The 16056-nt window shown below is 43.2% G+C and overlaps 1 protein-coding gene across 4 annotated transcripts in view; it reads left to right on the top strand.

Moving 5' to 3' along the window:
* Positions 1-3151: 3151 nt before the first annotated feature.
* ELFN2 (extracellular leucine rich repeat and fibronectin type III domain containing 2) overlaps positions 3152-16056 on the top strand; it is a 91247-nt gene continuing 78342 nt past the window's right edge. For 2 of the 4 annotated variants that reach the window (XM_075286810.1, XM_075286812.1), the window contains exon 1: positions 3152-3659. The gene's annotated coding sequence lies outside the window, so the exon portion shown is untranslated. Of the gene's footprint in view, positions 3669-16056 lie in introns of all 4 variants that reach the window. The other 2 variants (XM_075286814.1, XM_075286813.1) reach the window with 1 other exon arrangement.

The following is a 16056-nucleotide window of genomic DNA, read 5'->3' as shown; positions in this document are numbered from 1 at the left end:
GTGTCCCTGTCTCTGACTGGTTGAGTCCACACCATTACTGCTACCAAGCTACCTTCGCCACACTGAGTACTGAGGTGCAAAGTGCATAGAAGTTGCCAACACTCTGCTGACTCTTCTGACCTTCTCTGGCATTAACACAGCATAAGACATGTGCAATGAAGAGCTTCATGACATGAGTTTCCAAGGCTGAGATGTTGCATGCTAGCCTTCCATCACTATACACAATGCCAATTGTTAGACAGAGTTAAATCAGGCTTTGCTATCTGGCAATATGATGGATGAGTCTGGATTTCGGCGACTGCCAGGAGAAGGTTACCTGTCTGACAGCATTGTGCCAGCTGTAAAGTTTGCTGGAGAAGGGATAATGCTTTAGGGCTGATTTTCAGGAGTTGACCTAGGCCCTTTAGTTCCAGTGAAGAGAAATATTAATGATTCAGCATAGCAAGACATTTTGGAGAATCGTGTGCATCCAACTTTGTGTGAACAGTTCAGGCAAGGCCTTTTTCTTTTTCAATATCAATGTGCTCCAGTGCACAAAGCAAGGTCCATAAAGGCATGGCTGTGGGAGTTTGGTATGGAAATATATGACGGGTTCGCACACAGTCCTGACCTCATCCTTTCCACTCTACTACTCTAGTGAACTGTATACTTACAATCTCTTCCTATAGAGTGTTGATGTAGTTCCTGAATGTGTGCCTTTACTAGTATCTTCTGGTTCCAGAGCAATTGCTTTCAGAACCAGCATCAACACAGAGAAGTAAACAGGGTTGCAGGGAGGAGACTAGAGGAGACACACTCTGGGTGCTGTATCAACACTGTATAGGAAGAGAAGGTAACTATACATTTCACACCACCTTAGCTAACCATGCCCCCCATACTGGAATTCTTACTGTGAATAATTCTCCAGTCTGTCTCTCCTCCTCCCTGCGGTCTCTTTCTATTACCATCTACAATTCACTAGTATGACCTGGATAGTATGTAAGAATGGGGTAAAGGGAAGAACAATTACCTGTGGGGGTCACTAATATCTGTGTTGAGGGGGTTACTATTACTTGGTGGGAGACAAACCAGGGGGAGACAATGGCGACTTTGACAGCAACTCCCATTGCATGACCAAAGATCCCTGCGACTAACTCCTTCCCTTCTAATCACAAAAATATCAAGCAATGACTAGAAGTTGAAGTTGCAACATCCCCTAGGTTGCAATGTGACTCCATTCACTTACATTAGTGAAGGAGTTACCGAGTGACACAGCGATCTTTGGTTACGCAACAGGAGTTGCGACCAAAGTCGCACTGTAGACTTAGCCTTTAGAAACAGGGAAAGTGCTGATATAGGAAGTTGTAGGGTTGGGGGGGGGGGGGCAAGCTAAACTTGCAGGCCCATGAACATTTTGCTGCACCCCTGTACATAATACAAGAACAAGTACAATAGGCTACTTTATTGATCAACTGGATTGAAAGCGGACCCTGCCCACAAGGGTTTAAAAATCAATAAGGAAATGGGGAAGGAGAAAGTAGGTAAGGGTACAAACTGTTCCAATAATTACATGGTGATAGCAGGGTTATGTCAGGTTGTGGGCTTTCCTGAAAAGATGAGTCTTCAGGATGCTCTTGGAGACTGAATTTGGGGCACAGTCGTGTGTTTCGTGGTAGCAGTTTCCTGAATATGGGGTGGTTGTGTGAAGAATGAGTAACAGAGGTTAAAGAAGGAATTCTTCAGAGGATCTGAGGTTATGAGTCAGGAGATTGTAGGAGCTTAGGTCAGAGAAGTACGGATGGGACAGGTTGGGGATGGCCTTATAAACAGTTCAATGGTCAATGGGAAGCCAATGAAGGGATTAGTAAAGGGAGGAGGCCATTAAAAAATGGGGAGAGAAATGGATTACTCATCTAACCAATGGCATTATACAATGTGACATTTTTAAAAGTTGACATTTCCAACTGGGGACATAATTTAGGTCAACGATCAGAATATTACTCAATTGATGTACAATATTCATTTGCTTAATCCCTTAGATAACAGAGTATTTTACTTTTTCTAGAGCTGGCTGTGGGTAATATGGCATATTGCTTTCTTAATTCTCTGGATGTGCCCGGTATAACGTTCATGTCTCGCCGCTCTGGACCTGGCTTACCATTGCAGGATAATTCCTGTATTACACAATTTCTTTCTCTCTTTTATTCGACTCTCATTTAATTTTGATTGATTGATCTGCAGGTCACAGAGACATGTTGAGGAGGCCATAATCTCCCTGACACTTCTCATTACGTAAGAAGTGATTCAGACTATGGGAAGGAGGTCCCACATACTGCAGGATATGGAGACTCATCGGTCACTTAAGTGACAACCCCAGAAAAAAGAAACACCATATATAATAGATATTTTTTATGGCTGGTTCCTACTGAGGATATTCTTGGCCGTACTTCAGATGGGATTCTGTGGTATCTTCTCCTGGGGATGCTGAGATAACAGCACTGTCAAAGACACACAGGGCAGCTTATTATATCTGGAGATGTTCTAGCCCATAAATGATGTTCAGGACAGTCATTGGAGTGTGTCATCCGATATACTACCATTTACAATTGGTTACCTCTATAGACTGGATGATGCGATGATGTATAGAGATGGAATAGATCAGCACTAGCATCTGAACTACAAATGATTGCCTGGCGTACTGACCCTCACTACACATCACTGTGCATTGTGCTTGCTTGTCCCATTTGTAGTGGTTTTTTTCGTTACATGGTGTGTGTATAGTTTATGTCCATTATCTTTTCACCCTCCTGTAATTCTGCGTACCCCACCTCTCCTACCATACAGTGCACTGTACACACAATCTGGGCTGCCTCCAATTCCTCCTTTCTATGTTTTTCCTTCCTCCTTTCCTCTTTTTCATCATTTCTTTTTTCTCTCTAGCCTCTCTCTCGCTGCTTTCTTTGCACTCTCTGATTTGCAGGGTCTCTCCCTTCATCCTTATTTCCTTCTCTCTGGCTTTTCAATCAGGTCTGACCCACAGTAATCTCCTCTGTCGCTCTGTCCACTGGATGAGCCTGTTCATGATTTGCAAGGCTTCAGTCCCCACCACTTGGATTTTATGCTCTCTCTCTCTCTCTCCCTCTCCCTCGCTCAGTGTGCGCCTATCATCCATCATGCTCCTGTCTTTTATTTGCTAGATGTCTCTCATCTCTTATGCAGTATCTAATGCCTCATTCACGCTGCTTTTCTTTTTTTTACCCTGCTCCTTATAGATCTTTGCTTTTCTGAATTTGTGCAATACACTATTTCTCTTTCCATCCGTTCCGCTGCTCCTTCCATCCATCCTCTTTGCTCCATCCCTGTATTCTGTTTGCTGTATTCTTTTGCCTTTCTATCCTCCTCCTATTTTCGCTCCCCTCCCTTCTTCTCTCTCTCTCTCGCTTGCTGTGTGGGTGCCTATCTGTTGGAGTAAGACAGCTGGGGAGATCTGGAAAGATTTCTGTCTGGGTGCCTGTCTCTGGCGCCGCGAGGGACACAGCTCTGCTGGTGACACCGTATAGGGGGGAGCGTCAGTGACAAGAAGAGCAAGAAAAGTGACAGGGACACCGGTTGCTAAGCGGATGAGCAGATCCCTAATGCCATAGAGATGAGAACCAAGGACCGATAATACAGAGACACTGGTAAACTGCGTGAGTGATCACATAGATATTATTTATTTGTATATATGTATGTATGTATGTGTGTGGATGTGAGGAACCATATGTTTGCATGTCTGATATACAGCGGATCCTGTTCTGCTCAGGATATTTGCTGCATTTTACATATGCATTTCATCTATTAGCTGTGAGCATTTTGCAATGTGTCATACAGCAATGGTGCCTGTGTTTATTACCCAATGTACAAGAATAAAACCCATGTGGTAGAGCTGCAAACCTTAATGTCATGTGAGACACGTGAAGGTGCTGGTTTATGTGATCACTTTGGGTGTGTTCTGGTTTGGACAGGGTTCATCTATCTGGGATATGGCATGTGCAACTCATTATATGTGTCTGCTTGTGTTAATCCGTGCAGCTGACGGGATATGCAGATCTACTGTATCTACGCCAGTTATATGCCAGTGTGTGCAGATCCCTGTCTATGTAGGCATGTGTGCTGTAGTATCCATTCTGCCATATACTCGCCCATGCTGCTTTGTTTTTTATGATATTTGCAAATGATCATGTTTTAGGGCATCTGCTACCCTGTCTCAGTATATGAGTTCCTGGTATTGGAGTTTATGGTGGTTTACAGTATGTCAGCTGTTTATTGCTGTTCATGGACCTTTATGTGTCTGATTTGTATCCATCCCAGTCTAGTGTATATGCCTGTATATGTTTTACTGTGTCTAATACATGTATGTGCATGCCTTAGTTAAAACAATTGCAAATGTGTATTGGATTTACTACATGTTCTCTACCAGAATCTAGTCAATAATGGTTGCAGGTGTCCCAGCTAGGATCTAGATAGTTCATCTGTTCATTGGTGTCTGAGGATAGCCACCTTCTTACGACTTGGCTCCTGACCAGAGACTGTGCATTCCTTTAGTCATTGTTTTGATCCGGATAGCATCATTTCCATAGTGTGATAATGATTAGAAATTTTCCAACTCCCATGCATGTCCAGTCATGATGTGTTATTATGTGGGTAGCGCCAGCATTTTCCAGAGGGCTTTCCCATATAAGTTGAATGTGAATTTTAATCTTTCTTCTTAAATTCCTGCTTTCTGATTTCCTACATTTTTGGCCTTGTCGATGATGTTTTGTATGGCTGGCTTTTACGTGCACCTACCTGAGATGTATATTTGCTTCTTCTTATAGTAGTAGATCCAAAGTCTCAAAGGGGTTCTCAAGTTTCCATAAAATAGTCTCAGCTCACCACTAAAACTGCACTTGTTACTCCCATTGACAATACAGGTCTTAAATCTGGGTTTTACAGATGAGATGCAATTGTTTATATACCGTATGCACAACCATATAACAGTCTCTATGGAAACACTGTGTAGACAGCTTGTCCGTATACTGTATATGGACGTGCGCCACCCCAACTCTGGACTCATAGATTACCAAGGGATTTTATAAAGTGGCTGCATTAGATACATGTGATGCATTGAATCCAAGAACTTGAGGGTAAATACTTGTGTCCCCTATGAAATATTACTTCTGAACATCTTATAACAGTTTGTTGGGACATTCCTCTTAGAAATTTACAATTAAATTGACATGTGGGTGTTACCAGTTGGAAGTGTGTCCCTGCACACTGACACTGGCCATTCAGGGCAGACTGTGTAGGGACACACCCCTTTGAGAAGGTGACACCCAGTTGTCAATTTACTTATATATTTCTAAGAGTAATAACAGAGGAACGGCACAATTCAGAGTTATAAGAAAAGAGGCTATACAATGATATTGCTTAGGGAATACATTAATGAATTACCTTCATTTATCCAGTGGATTATTGATAACAGACCCAGGGGTACCAGTCTGGTTCCAATCACATGATCAGAACCAGCCCTTGACCACCAGTTCACTTTGATCCCCTTCTCTCATGATCTCTCAGGTAAGTACTTGTGCTGTGGGGGCTGGTTGACTATAATAAAGCCAACCCCCTTAGCTCATGTATAATAAGGAGTGGAGGGATGGGGCAGAGCGACCCAATGGTCAAGGGCTGGATCTGATCATGTGACCTGGGGATTGGAACTAGACTGGAACGTCAAGAATCTGCCAGATGAATTTAGGTAATATTAACTCCATGGGCAACCCTTTAACAAAATCACTGACTTGTCAGATATGATGACAAATCCTCAATCAGGGAATAAATTTGTCTGATATATTACACCCTATCTGCTACTGTACAGTGTATATCAGCATCATTGCTATACAGTGTATATGAGCATCATAATTTGCATTGAGTTACCCATGACAATATTAAAGGGTTTTAGGAACTATGGTATTGATGACACATCCGTATGATACAGTAGGTCAAAGGGTACGACCTTGACCTATCTTGCTGAAGTTTTTGGACACCTCCTGCTGCCTCTTCACTGCTAACAAAGCACAATGCGCCCACTCTATAGTGGTAGAGCTTGGTATTGCAGTTCAGCCCCATTCATTTGAAAGAGACTTACCTGCGAACAGGCCATGTGATCAGTGAATGTGACATGACAGGTTTGTGCGAGTGCAGCTCCAAACAGCTGTTGTCAGATGAGCGTGAACCCTGTTGATCTAGTTTTGATGACCTATTGTAAGGGTAGGCCCACAATATTATAGTCCTAGAAAGCCCCTTTATCATCTTGCATTGTAACTATATTGCTTCTGCTATGAGACCCATTACAAAGTAGGATACTGGCAACCCTATTACTTGGCAAATAGCGAGGAAAAATTGATGTTTATGGAATACAGTGTGATGTGCCAGGTTGATATTAATCTAATCACCGCTTTCTACTTTTGGGGGATGTTTGTCATGGAGCAAATCTCGTGTTGGAGATGATTTGTAAATGTTGGTTGGGGGCCAGAACGTCCAATCATATTCTTTCATTTAGGTTGTCTAATATTGAACTATTTTGTGGGTCCCCTGAGCTCAATATGAAGGTCTTATTATAGGGAGCTACAAGGCCAACATTGTTCACAGTTTTTATAGGGCTGCAGGGAAAATAAAGCTTAGCTAAACCCATGGTCATCCAGAATGGCTTAGCTAAACCCATGGTCATCCAGAATGTCCATTTTCAATGACACCTTCCAAAGTCTTGCATAAGATATTGGCTTAAATGATATAGTTAAATCTACAGGAGAAGAAACCCCTTTATTAGACCGAGTGCCCCAATAGAGAATATCACATTGAGCTGACGAAATGCTACATGGTGGCCTACTACTGAATCCAGCTTATTCTTTTGAATATTTTCCATTGCATTGGATTGTCTTGCTCTTGACTATTGTGTGGGAACTACGATGCAGCAAAAACTGTTGTAAGTTCCTATATTGGTATTTGCCCTGGACGCCCTTTCCTAAAACTGGCTATACACATAAGATAGGTGTCAGCTGAACACTTGTCTGTCCGGTATCTCACCTGGCATCCTATACACACATGTATACTTCATGTATGTGTCCTGAATAGGGAGAGGGGAGAAATCTTATGAGGGAGTTGACAGCTGGTGAAGAGTCAGGAGGTCTCCATGGTTGGCAGGTTAATACCAGGGATACAAGACCCAAGATATGATAAAAGGATAAGGATGACAAATTTTAAGACGTACCTGTCATTTCACTATGGTATGCAATAAAACCAATGCATACACCCTTTTACCCTACAGAATGATCCAAACGTTTGCATTTGCGCTTCCAACCAACCAATTAATTTTTGGGGGTGTATATCCTGTACATGCAGACCCCTCCTTTCCCTTACTTGCAACCATTCTCCCCCTATCCCGTATCCCCATCCCCTTTCTTATGTCATCGCAGACAGATAATATACTGTATACAAGTAAACAGACACCAGGAGGTCTGGAGGAGTCAGCGCTGGATTCCTGGAGGACAGGTGAGTAATCGTTTTTTGGTTATTTTAGGCCATTTGCAGGAACCTGTTTTATATCAAAGCTGTGATAGGGAAATCTGCAATGCAGAATGGAACATTGTAGTTGACTGCTGTAAGGAAACTTGACAGAAGCCATATGTTGCCGACCATCGGGTCAGCATAGTTATATTGCACATAGGTCAGTAAAGATGAAGGGCAAAAAGCTATAAATCAGTGCAAGGATTTTTATGCACAGTGCACAAGTAGGAGCAGAAGACAATGAGACTTGCATGCCAAGATCTCTGAAGACAAGCAGTGGTTTGAAAAAAGGAAAAGGTATTTTATGTGCTGGAATGAACAGGAGTGCTCTCAGGCAGCCAACGACCCATCCACTTCCTGCAATCTGTCTTGGTGTCTGTACTGCTGAGACGTATCTCTCTTCACAACAGGCAGTGGACAGCAAGTTTGAGGGTTAGGACACACGTAGTGGTTAGTACCTTGGAGTGATTTTTAGGCAGAAAATGTGACATTTGGTAAATAATTAGCATTTTTTTTTGTCCAAAATGAGGTTTGTTGAGGCGACAGTGACCATTCCTTGCAGATGGTGCATTATCTCATTTCACCAGAGAAGCTTATAGCAGGTGCCATTACTAATTCTGTAGCAGCTATTTTTACAACGTGAAATGTAGCGTACACACAATGTGAGAAAAACAATGCAGTCTGTAAGTTAATTATGTATCATAGTCGGCCAATCAATAGCTATATATACATTAATTAGATGAGTCGGTTCTGAAGAGCCTAAATAAATCAGTGTGTGGTGTCAGTAAGACAGTGTAACATGGACACGCATGAGTGCTTAGAATGGGCGATCAGTCATGTAAACCCTGCAAACACAACGTAACGTGGAAAAAATTAATAATGAACAAACTAACACAATATTCAGAGTCCATACCGGCAAGTGAAATGTTCAGGGTTTACCTAGTAATCCTAAGGAAGTGAGTAAAATAAAGGGAAAGTATTGGCGGAGCATTCAGCTTCGCACATTGTACGTCGTTCAGTCAATCACCCATTCAGCCGGAGTATCTCTCCCTTTACTATGACAGGACTTGGGTCAGGAGTGGGCCCTTTGCAGGCGTATGGAGACTTACAAAGCCATTTTCATTCCACTAGGGGATTATAGGGAATATGCAACTCCTGGGAAACAGATTTACAGGACTTTTCAGGCTTTGATAGACATTGGCTTTATGGTCTCTTTTCAATTCGTAATTATTTTTAGTAGCCTTTTCTATAGGAATTTTGGAAAAACCTTTGGTTTGTATGTTTATTTAAGACGGGTTTGTCATGTTTATTTAGGTCATAGTCCATGATAAGATCACAATGTGCTAAAGTCTTTGGGCACTTTAAGCTGTGGGCCCAGCAGGGAGCCTCGGGCCCTGCACAGCTGCCCAGAGAGTCCATATTATATTCCATATTGTTGTACTGTTGTGAGTCAGCTTGTGGGTCTTAAAAGAGTTTTATGGAAGTTTAATATTAGTATTTTTAGGATAGGTTTTTGACACGTGGCTTCCCCCTGATCAGCTGTTCTATGCTACCTCTGGAACTATATAGTGTACGGAACCAGACGCCAATGGTTCCATATATTATGCAGTGGCGAGGCTGTATTACTGCTACTGCACAGTGTACAGAGCCTTCTGCTTCCAGTTTCTTATGCTTCGTTCACATCAGCGTCTGCTATCCGTTCGTCGCCAAACCGGTTTTTGAACAAAATGGATTCTTTAAAAACCCGCACATAAACAGTTACCAAAACGTATACCCAAATCCGTCTTTTTAGACGGATTGGTAACTGGATACCTCAATAAAACGTGTACGTTTGTGTCCAATTGTGTCCGTTTTGCCTATCCGTTTTTTAATCCCTTTTTTCAGAATTTTTTCTGCGCATGTGCAGAGAAGAAGCTTCAGAAATAAAACAGATTGTAAAACGGACACACACTGGATTGCAATCCAGTGTGTGTATTTTTCATAGACCTCAATGTTATAAAAAATGGATTTGTTGCTGTCCATCTGGAATCTTTTTTATAGTATGGACACAAAAGTCCTGCATGTCCGACTTTGGTCTCCATCTAAAAAATCGCTGAGGCTGGGTTCACATCTGCACCCCGGCCTCCGTTATGCAGGTTTCCGTTACCTTCCCGAAACTGGACAAGAAACGGAAACCTGGAGTCAATTTTCCAACCCATTCATTTGAATGGGTTTGGAAACTGTCCGGCCGTGAGCGCCCGTGAGCGTTTTGTGCTCTCTGTGGCGAAACCATTGTTTTTAACCAAACACAAAGTCGTACATGCAGGACTTTGTGTCCGGTTAAAAAAACCCGGTTTCACCGTGGAGAGCACAAAATGCTCCCCGGCACTCACAGTCGGACACTGTCGGGTGATAGACGGAGATCGGGTGCAGATGTGAACGAGCCCTCACCTGCGGACTGCTTTTAAAACCCATTGAAGTGAATGGGTTTTAAAATGAACCGTCTGTAAACCGTTTTACTGAAATTAAAGCGGATTCACAGGTCAGGTAAAAGCGGATAGCAATCTTTGATGTGAACGAGCTCATACACTGTATAGTTCAAGTAGTGGAGGTAGCCAAGAACAGCTGATCAGTGGAGGTGCTGAATGTGGGACCCCCACTGGGCTGAAATTGATGAAAAGGATAGGTCATCAATATTGAATTTCCTGAAAACCCCTTTAATGGTTCAGTTTCAATATAGGAACCTCTATAGTTGAAATATATATCCATTGCAAATATTACGTAGTTAGGTTCTTAGACTACTATTTGCTGATTTGCAGTTTATTTTTAAGACGACCTTTCGCCTCTCCTGTTACCATTCTCCTTGTTATAGGGGTGTCTATACGAAATGGAACAATTGCGTAGTGTGAGAGTGGCCACACCCCCGACTGTTTCATAAATACTCAGGAGGAACAATAGGAGGAACTGGAAAATACAAAGCTATAATAAAGATGTTCCAGAATGGGTATTTTACAGAGAATACAATTATTTAGATGTGACAGATCCTCTTCAAAGAATTCTAATCTTTTTATGAACAAAGAAATCATTTGTTGAAATAAACCAAAGTGTTTTTCAATTTCTATAAATGCTAAAAACAAAAATTTGGATATTTTAATTTTGCTTGCCATGGCGCTCTCTCTCTCTCTCTCTCTCTCTCTCTCTCTCTCTCTCTCTCTCTCTCTCTCTCTCTATATATATATATATATATATATATATATATCAGCAATTCAGTGAAAAAAAGAGGACTTTATTAGCCCAAATGTGCCCATTCTTCACATGAGCACACATTTAGGCTCTTTGTTTTTCACTTAATTTCTATGTATTGACCAGTTTTCAGCTTTTTTAAACTTTGATTTATTGCTAATGAACCAGTGGGAGTTGCACCATTTTTGCTTGCGGTCTTTGTGCTGCTCTGCTTCCAATTTGTTTATATTTAGTCAAGGCCGTAAGTGTTGGCACCCCTGCAATATTTCCAGAAAATGAAGTATTTCTCCCAGAAAATTATTGCAATTACTCATGTTTTGTTATACAAATGTTTATTTCCTTTGCATGTTTTGGAACAAGACACAAACACAGAGAAAAACAAATTAGCAAATTGAATGTAATTTCCCACAAAACTCCAAAAATGGGCCAGACAATAATGTTGCCAACTTTTCATAATTTGTGGGTAAATAACTTTGTTCCAAGCAGGTGATTCTTGCTCAAATTCACCTGTGGCAAGTAACAGGTGTGGGCAATATAAAAATCATACCTGAAATCAGATAAAAGGAGAGAAGTTAACTCAGTCTTTGCATTGTGTATCCGTGTGTGCCACATAAGTATGGAGAACAGAAAGAGGAGAAGAGAATTGTTTGAGGACTTGAGAACCAAAATTGTGGAAAATTAACAATCTCGAGTTTACAAGTTCATCTCCAGAGGTCTTGATGTTCCTTTGTGCACAACATAATGAAAAAATTTACAACCCATGGCACATGGACGTGGACGGAAGAGAAAAACTGAAGAAAGGTTGCAACACAGGATTGCGGACAAGCAGCCCCAATCAGGTTCCAAAGAAATTCAAGCTGTCCTGCAGGCTCAGGGGGCATCAGTGTCAGCGCAAACTATCTCTCCACGTTTGAATGAAATGAAACACTATGGCAGGAGACCCAGAATACCCCGCTGCTGACACAGAGACATAACAAAGCTAGACTGCAGATTGTCAAAATGTATATGACTAAGCCAAAATCCTTCTGGGAAAACGTCTTGTGGACAGAGGAGAGCAAGATAGAGCTTTTTGGTAAAGCACATCACATCACATCACGAAAGGAGCCCAGTACCATCAGTCACATATGGTGGATGTTCAAAGATGATTTGGTGTAGTTTTGCTGCCTCTGGCACTAGGTGCCTTGACTGTGTGCAAGGTATCATGAAATCTGAAGATTACCAAAGGATTTTGGGTCTTAATGTAGAGCCCAGTGTCAGAAAGCTGGGTTTGCGTCTTAGGTCATGGGTCTTCCAGCAGGACAATGATCCCAGATATACTTCAAAAAGTACCCAGAAATGAATGAAACAAAATGCTGGAGAGCTCTGAAGTGGCCAGCAATGAGTCTGGATCTAAATCTTATTGAACGTCTGTTTAGAGATCTTAAAATTGCTATAAAGAGAAGAAACTCTGCAAAGATGAGAGACCTGGAGCAGTTTGCAAAAGAAGAGTGGTCCAAAATTCCAACTGAGAGGTGTAAGAAGCTTGGTGATAGGTAGCGATTGATTTCAGTTATTTTTTTCTAAAGGTTGTCCAACCAAATGATAAGTTGAGGGCAGCATTAATATTGTCTGACCCATTATGAGGAGTTTTGCATGAAATTATAACATTTTTGGCTTTTTTTTCTCTGTTTATTCATGTTGTCACAATACACACAAAAGAAATAAACGTGTAATTGCAATAATTTTCCAGGAGAAAGACTTAGGGTTAGTTCACATGTAAATAACGTGTGGCTTATTTTGGCATTGGAAAAAATAGCTTCCTAATTAGGAAGCTTTTTTAGGACCTTGCCAAGCTTTTTTTGGAGCTTTTTTTTGTAAAAACAGCTTAAGAAAAAGCCAGGCTGTTTTCCCCTCCTGTAAAGTGAATGGGCTGAAAAAACAGTGTTGTGTTTTTTTCCGCGCGTTTTTTTGCAAAAAAAAGTTGCTTATTTTTGCAAAAAAATGCGTGGAAAAAACACGCGGTTTTTGCCTCCCATTCACTTCTATTGCTTTCTTCATGCGGAAAACGCCCGAAGAAAGGTCATGTCGCCTCCTTTTCTCTGCTAGCAGTCTACATAGACTAACATTGTATGGAGGAGGATTATGACGTGGATTCCGCTGTCAAAATCCTCCTCCATGTCCCCGTGTGAGCTAGCCCTTAATTTTCTGGAAACATTTCAGGGGTGCTAACTAGAGATGAGCGAACACTAAAATGTTCGAGGTTCGAAATTCGATTCGAACAGCCGCTCACTGTTCGAGTGTTCGAATGGGTTTCGAACCCCATTATAGTCTATGGGGAACATAAACTCGTTAAGGGGGAAACCCAAATTTGTGTCTGGAGGGTCACCAAGTCCACTATGACACCCCAGGAAATGATACCAACACCCTGGAATGACACTGGGACAGCAGGGGAAGCATGTCTGGGGGCATAAAAGTCACTTTATTTCATGGAAATCCCTGTCAGTTTGCGATTTTCGCAAGCTAACTTTTCCCCATAGAAATGCATTGGCCAGTGCTGATTGGCCAGAGTACGGAACTCGACCAATCAGCGCTGGCTCTGCTGGAGGAGGCGGAGTCTAAGATCGCTCCACACCAGTCTCCATTCAGGTCCGACCTTAGACTCCGCCTCCTCCGGCAGAGCCAGCGCTGATTGGCCGAAGGCTGGCCAATGCATTCCTATGCGAATGCAGAGACTTAGCAGTGCTGAGCCAGTTTTGCTCAACTACACATCTGATGCACACTCGGCACTGCTACATCAGATGTAGCAATCTGATGTAGCAGAGCCGAGGGTGCACTAGAACCCCTGTGCAAACTCAGTTCACGCTAATAGAATGCATTGGCCAGCGCTGATTGGCCAATGCATTCTATTAGCCCGATGAAGTAGAGCTGAATGTGTGTGCTAAGCACACACATTCAGCACTGCTTCATCACGCCAATACAATGCATTAGCCAGTGCTAATTGGCCAGAGTACGGAATTCGGCCAATCAGCGCTGGCTCTGCTAGAGGAGGCGGAGTCTAAGATCGCTCCACACCAGTCTCCATTCAGGTCCGACCTTAGACTCCGCCTCCTCCAGCAGAGCCAGCGCTGATTGGCCGAATTCCGTACTCTGGCCAATTAGTGCTGGCCAATGCATTCTATTGGCGTGATGAAGCAGTGCTGAATGTGTGTGTTTAGCTCAACTACACCGGTGGAGTAGTTGAGCTAAGCACACAGATTCAGCTCTGCTTCAATCAGCGCTGGCCAATGCATTCTATTAGCTTGATGAAGCAGAGTGTGCACAAGGGTTCAAGCGCACCCTCGGCTCTGATGTAGCAGAGCCGAGGGTGCACAAGGGTTCAAGCGCACCCTCAGCTCTGATGTAGCAGAGCCGAGGCTGCACAAGGGTTCAAGCGCACCCTTGGCTCTGATGTAGCAGAGCCGAGGGTGCACAAGGGTTCAAGTGCACCCTCGGCTCTGATGTAGCAGAGCTGAGGCTGCACAAGGGTTCAAGCGCACCCTCGGCTCTGATGTAGCAGAGCCGAGGGTGCACAAGGGTTCAAGTGCACCCTCGGCTCTGCTACATCAGAGCCGAGGGTGCGCTTGAACCCTTGTGCAGCCTCGGCTCTGCTACATCAGAGCCGAGGGTGCGCTTGAACCCTTGTGCACACTCTGCTTCATCAAGCTAATAGAATGCATTGGCCAGCGCTGATTGAAGCAGAGCTGAATCTGTGTGCTTAGCTCAACTACTCCACCGGTGTAGTTGAGCTAAACACACACATTCAGCACTGCTTCATCACGCCAACAGAATGCATTGGCCAGCACTGATTGGCCAGAGTACGGAATTCGGCCAATCAGCGCTGGCTCTGCTGGAGGAGGCGGAGTCTAAGGTCGGACCTGAATGGAGACTGGTGTGGAGCGATCTTAGACTCCGCCTCCTCCAGCAGAGCCAGCGCTGATTGGCCGAATTCCGTACTCTGGCCAATCAGCACTGGCTAATGCATTGTATTGGCGTGATGAAGCAGTGCTGAATGTGTGTGTTTAGCACACACATTCAGCTCTACTTCATCGGGCTAATAGAATGCATTGGCCAATCAGCGCTGGCCAATGCATTCTATTAGCTTGATGAAGCAGAGTGTGCACAAGGGTTCAAGCGCACCCTCGGCTCTGATGTAGCAGAGCCGAGGGTGCACAAGGGTTCAAGCGCACCCTCGGCTCTGATGTAGCAGAGCCGAGGGTGCACAAGGGTTCAAGTGCACCCTCGGCTCTGCTACATCAGAGCCGAGGGTGCGCTTGAACCCTTGTGCACCCTCGGCTCTGCTACATCAGAGCCGAGGGTGCGCTTGAACCCTTGTGCACACTCTGCTTCATCAAGCTAATAGAATGCATTGGCCAGCGCTGATTGAAGCAGAGCTGAATCTGTGTGCTTAGCTCAACTACTCCACCGGGGTAGTTGAGCTAAACACACACATTCAGCACTGCTTCATCACGCCAATAGAATGCATTGGCCAGCACTGATTGGCCAGAGTACGGAATTCGGCCAATCAGCGCTGGCCAATGCATCCCTATGGGAAAAAGTTTATCTCACAAAAATCACAATTACACACCCGATAGAGCCCCAAAAAGTTATTTTTAATAACATTCCCCCCTAAATAAAGGTTATCCCTAGCTATCCCTGCCTGTACAGCTATCCCTGTCTCATAGTCACAAAGTTCACATTCTCATATGACCCGGATTTGAAATCCACTAGTCGTCTAAAATGGAGGTCACCTGATTTCGGCAGCCAATGACTTTTTCCAATTTTTTTCAATGCCCCCGGTGTCGTAGTTCCTGTCCCACCTCCCCTGCGCTGTTATTGGTGCAAAAAAGGCGCCAGGGAAGGTGGGAGGGGAATCGAATTTTGGCGCACTTTACCACGCGGTGTTCGATTTGATTCGAACATGGCGAACACCCTGATATCCGATCGAACATGTGTTCGATAGAACACTGTTCGCTCATCTCTAGTGCTAACATTTATGGCCATGACTATATATATATATATATATATATATATATATATATATATATATTCTGTCTGGTGAATGTCCATATGTACGGATCATTTTTCCTAAACTGTCAGTAGAAGGAGTTGCACGTCCCTTTCAGTAATACAGATTCAATATAGCCATAAAGCTCACAAAAAATTCTACATGCTTTTCTACAGTTCCCATTTAACCATACGTTCGCACTACCCTTAATTCATGTCTGTTGCTTTCTTCCACCATAGGAAAAGAGCAAC

Source organism: Leptodactylus fuscus, chromosome 9 (assembly GCF_031893055.1).
Source record: "Leptodactylus fuscus isolate aLepFus1 chromosome 9, aLepFus1.hap2, whole genome shotgun sequence".
Taxonomy (NCBI): Eukaryota; Metazoa; Chordata; class Amphibia; order Anura; family Leptodactylidae; genus Leptodactylus; species Leptodactylus fuscus.
The sequence above is the reverse complement of the archived record's forward strand: the minus strand, read 5'-3'. Positions and strand labels throughout refer to the sequence as shown.